Raw genomic sequence first — 6000 nt, 5'->3', positions numbered from 1 at the left:
CCCGAAATGGGCTAGGTCCTATTGAATAACTCAGCGTTACCATTCGTCGGATTCCCGTCCGCTCCGACATCCCCCATGACTCTCACCCCTCGCTGTTTCGAGAATATTGGGGAAAACGTGCCAGATCGATGGAAAACGTCCACCATGGCCATGGTACACCGACAAGGATGAAGTATTAGTTCTCACTCAGCTTTTGCTGGAATTATGTTTCTACATATGTTGCGTACGTACACACGTACATACGTAGCACATACTATATGTATAGAAATAGAATTGTTCAAATATGGAGTTATAGTGTTTGTTAGATCCCTTTAAAAAAGATGTTTAAAAAAACATAATCGATAGAACAATATTTTATAGATGTTATAATTTTATTACTAAAAGTTAATTTTTTCGGATTTAAATATCAATATTAATTGCTTCTCTATATTTATCAATTTTTATCTTTACTCATTAACTTTTCTATTTATAATGCCTTTGTATTTAGTTTTATTTTACTATTGAAACGATGTAGAAATTTAAATTGCATGATATTTTTACTGCGAATTGTTTAATAATAAAATTTCTTGTGCGTTACTATAGAAGACAATGTAGTAGAAATATACTGTTGAGTGTTTCCTCACGTGTGAAATATGGCCATTTGGTTTTGTTCGATGTGCGAGGAATACCTCAAATGCAAATGTCCGAACAGCTCATTCTACGTGCTCACGAGACATCCATTGTTCCATTAACGCTTGTCCATTCTCGAAACTCAACTTCTATTAGTCACTGGTGATATCTAAATTCCTCACGACTAACTTCCGCAGAACCAACTCAACTTGGCTTTATGACTTACTAATTGAAAGAGGCGCGCGCGTTGTATTTACCCATTGGATACACATTGAAATCTGTGTTCGAAAATTAATTTGTGAAATCTTTTAAGAGATCTTTCAGCTAATGTAAAATATAATAGCTATTATATTACTTCCTCTGACGGGATCAACAGATACGCACAAATAAAAAGAATGATCGAATAAAATAAAAACATATAACATGTAAATTTTTAAAAAGGGAGAAAACAATGTTTTCTTGTTTTTCTTGTTATTTAATTATGTTATTAAATATCTTAGGCATAGTCTTAGCTTCAATAATGTTTAAGAAATTGCGATTTATCCAAGAAACTTTACGTATTTGCATTGGATTCTCTTTTTTCCAAATAATTTCAATCCGAGTTTCAAATGTCTATAAAATGGATTTGATAGACTTCGCGTTTATAATGCCGCGTTATGGACATTCCTGTACTCTTTGATCTCATGTCTGATACCAAATTGCTCTTTCGTGCAACAGAATGTTGAACGAGCGTAGTTTGCTCGCCGCTTACGAGCTCGCCGAGTAAATATCACAAAAGCGTTCCATTACCTTTGGCGATGGACACAAATTTATTATATTCGTCTGACTGCATTATTCGTGAATTCATAGTTGTGAATCGTCAATAGAACACAAGAAGATACACTAACGTGATATAATTTTTTTGTATGAGATAATTAAAGTTTATCTCAAGCGGACTCTAATCTAAATTTGATCAAAGATTTTTTTTTTTTTTTTAAGAATGTGCTACGTCTGTATAAAAATTTTATCAAATTTCTTACGCTTTTAAATGTTTCTGTGAAACTGTTAGAAAATTTTATGATGTTGCGCGGGCTGATGCCGTCGTTTCACGTTATAAATAAATAAATAATCGTGAGTTGCGTTCGTGCCAAGTTGTCTCATGCGAGATACTTGCAATACGGAATAATTAATGATGTATTGAAAAAGGGAAGATCGTGACATGTGTTGTACATGACGTAATGCAGAACGTAACAGAGAGGTTTTATTTAAGCATAAATATTACGTATGCAATAAATATTTAAATTGACAAACATATTAATATTACTTTAACGCTATTTAACGTATATTAATTTTAATTTACTATTTACTTGGCGATACGACGTATAATGAGTTAGCTAATATTAAACGAGATATTAAAATACACAGCTTAATATGATGAAAATGTTATAGATACAGAATATTTTACGTTTATTATATAAATATTCGTAGCTGGAAAATCAAATATCAGTACAAATTATAATCACAATAATTAATTTTAATATATAGGGCAATGCGTTGCGCTGAGTGATGTGTAATTGTAAGTAAATTGATGAAATCGAGCGAGATCATAAAGTAATTTAGTTACGTTGTGTGTGCAAATAGATATGCATTAACTGACGATAACAGAACAAAATGTACCAAATATTGACAAGTTACAAATTAATGCAATCATTATTCAATTTGTCACGTATCGCATTAGAATGTTTTTTTGTTTCCTTTTGTACGAAGTGTTATTACACAACCCAACAGCATTTATAACCGTAAATCGAGACGAGTGATGACATTAAAAGTGCACAAAGCACAATGATCGTGTTATATAATAATACTCGAATTCGATCACGCTCACTTTCACGCGATGAGTTTCCATTATAAAGAATAATTCCTGCCGTAATTCAATTTGACCTGCTGTTATTAAATTAAAAATTTCCATTGGCGACCGACTGGATGGAATTCGCTTTCAACGCGAATAAGTCATTTTAAATTCGCTGTCAATGGTACAAGTGCTCTAAATAAAATTTATAATTTATAATATTATAATTAATCCTACACATCGTATCCTATATCTTCCTCAATACAAAGTAACCGAAAATTCTGTATTTTTACGTTATCTCTCATACTCGTATTTTTATTACAAATACTAAAAAGTTTTTAGCTAATGAAAAATAAATAGTCAATTGGAAATTTATACGTTTAATATATTAAAATTATGTATGCGATCTAGAATTATTTTCCTCTTATAAATGAACGGACAGAGAGAAATCAGTATTTCTTTCTTCTAAAGTTATCCCTGAAAATTGTGAGCGGATTTTGTAACATCCCAGCGGACAGCAGATTGTACGCGAAAATATCGATCGGCGGGTGTATATTCGGCGAGGACATTTGTCCTCTCGTCGGTGTACGTGCGCCAGAGAGAAACGAATAGGATCTTTATTTCTACTTTTGTCGAGCGCTAATGTCTTACAAGTTCGCCCCGCTTGTCGTACGCCGTTTCCGCTAATCTTTAACATCTAGTTTCCGTTAGAAACGGACCATTATTATTTCTTAAGTAAAACTATTTTATCATGATGTGCATGTTTATAAAATGTTTATAAAATAATATACGTCACGATGTTACAAACAGAACTGTTTTTTTTTTCGTTTTTTATTTTTCAGAATATTCATCTGCAAGTAACAACTTTGTCTTGTTCTTAAAGCTTTTCTTCTTCTCTTTGTTATTAAAGCAAGTTAAAATTTTATATATTAATTATTGGTCATACTACTATGTATATGTACATACATATATATATTTTTTTCAAATTATAGACATATTAATGTTTTATTAATATTAAATTTACATGTATAAAACTCATTGTCAGTATTCTACATCTGTTTCATGAAATTTTTAATGAAGAAAAGTTATTCTATCTTTATAAAATATATACAATTTTAAACCATTTTTTTGCATTACAGTTTTATTTTATAACTTCAATCTCGTCATATATTGCGAATGTATTAATTAAATGTATGAATTAAAATTACGCAGGCAATTTTCAGAAGAGATGCGCGATTCAGTTTGATATGGTCCATTGTCATTTTTTGAAATTTTTCTGTACCAGCAAATTAAAAATTTAATTTTAATAATAAACATGGAAATTCACTTCTTTCTAAAAGGAAAAAATAGTATAATAAAATAATTTTAGTATTATCGTAATGTTTAAAATTTAATTAAGATTTATACTAATGGCGATTATTTCATAAATGAAACACTGAAGTGTTGTTTATTATAGAAACTATTACATTATCAATCTTCATTGACACAATTTACGGCAAATGTTCCAACAATTATTAATTTAACGATAATAGCTTAAATAACTTTTACAACAGATAAAATCTCATAATTAATTTACCAATTTTATATAAATGTATAAAAATAATATCTAAGTGTCTATAATATCATATCAAGCCTTTAACGTCGCCTACAACTACAAACTGATTATATTCGTTACAATTTTAAATTGTGTAAATTAATATGTATTACGTAGTGTTTGTATTGCTCGTAATAATATTCATATATTTACTGATTCCAATATTACATTCCTGACATCCATGCTTTTATTATATTATAGTATTTATTATATTATAGTATATATTCTTAACAATATCTCAATCCGGCTTGGTTTAGGAGATTCGTTCGCGTTCAAATTTCCGTTTACGTGTCATAAATAATTTCGCAATTTATCGCGCGGTCCTTTGCATGAAACTGTCTGTGTTTGCATGTATCAAAGGTGAAATACGATGCTGTTAACCATAACCGACAAGTTTTATGGACCAGACTGTATGAAAGGAAGGAAAGTAGATAAACGGTACGACATTTATTACCGGCAGCGACATTTAAGAAATCTTATCAATGATTAATGTTCAATCGACAGTTAGAGTAGTTCCCTTTTGGACATATAACGTGTAAGTGTTTGTGCTACAACGCGTTAATAAAGATATTCGTATGTAAGAAGTTTTTTTATTATAAATTATGATCTGCGAACGTTGAACAGAAAACGCTGGACATATTAAATTTTTGCAAAACTGTTATTAGAAAATTGTTAAAATTAATTTTACAAACGTATATTACGTGTATTGTTTTAATATTATATAAATTATTAAATTTTTCTTTACGTTGCTTTATGTTTCATCTTTCTTCTCTTATTTTTTATCTTTCTACGTTATAAAAGTTATAAAAGTTTTCATTAATCTTTTAAAGATTTAACTTTTGCGAATAAATTATATTAATAAATATATATGAGATGTGCCAGCGGATATTCTTTTAAAATGGACGATAGCAAAGATTTGGTTTGATGCCAAACGCCCCTGTATTCTTATAGAAAGAGAAACGATTACTTCCTTCTTATTTTACGTCGAGGCGCGAGCGAAGAAAAGGAATTATCGGCGGTGAATCTTTTCGCGAATAGAAGAAAAGAGAAGTAAGTTACGTCACATCGTTATGTGACGGTTCCAATTGCTTGGAAGCATTTTATCCGCCTGGGGGTTATCACTTTACATGTGATATCTCTCTCTCTTTCTATATAAGATGAATCAGAATAAACCCAAGTCTAATAATATGTGTGTCGAAATTCTTATCATTTAGTAATTTAAAAATAATCTTTGAGCCATTTTTATTTAATCGTTACACGTTTTTTATACCAAAAATATCATGTAAGATATTTAAAATTAAATTTATATTTTAAAATATAAATGAATCATAATCGCGTTTTTAGATTAATTGAAAGTGTACTCAGCTGATTCTGAAAAGTGGAATAATTGTTTCTGATGAAATCTGACTATTAGTAAAATTTTGTACGATTTTAAGAAATAAAGTTTTTTTCGAACAATATAAAATCAAATTATCAATAAATGAAAATGGACAGGCTTTAAAAATTAGAATAAAATAAAAATAGCTAATTTATAGTTATTATAAAAATAGATATAAATAACCACAATTGAAATATTTTTTTATTAAGTTAATAAAACATATCCGGATTTTATTGATTCATATTTAATTGAGGTGAAATGAAATGCTTTATATCAAATAAAAAACATCTTCAATGAGTCAATGTGTTTTGTGCAACATACGATGATTGAATAATAGACAATGGTTGTTCTAGGCTTTATTCGACAGTGTTGTTCGCTGCGATCATGTGTTTTTTGTTAAATGTTATAAAGTGCATCGCGTGGCGCAGCACATCGGAAAAAGAAGTTGCGGATACTGGATATTCGCGCTCCCATAGTAACGGATTTTGACGTTGCGTCGTATAAATCCGGTTGTTTTATGCTCTCGTTCCGTACCGGTAAGGATAGCGTTGTTCGTCTAGACGCAACAGCATTTTGCTCTTTGCGTACTTT

The sequence above is a fragment of the Solenopsis invicta genome, chromosome 2 (assembly GCF_016802725.1).
Source record: "Solenopsis invicta isolate M01_SB chromosome 2, UNIL_Sinv_3.0, whole genome shotgun sequence".
Classification (NCBI taxonomy): Eukaryota; Metazoa; Arthropoda; class Insecta; order Hymenoptera; family Formicidae; genus Solenopsis; species Solenopsis invicta.
This window is presented reverse-complemented; position numbering follows the sequence as displayed.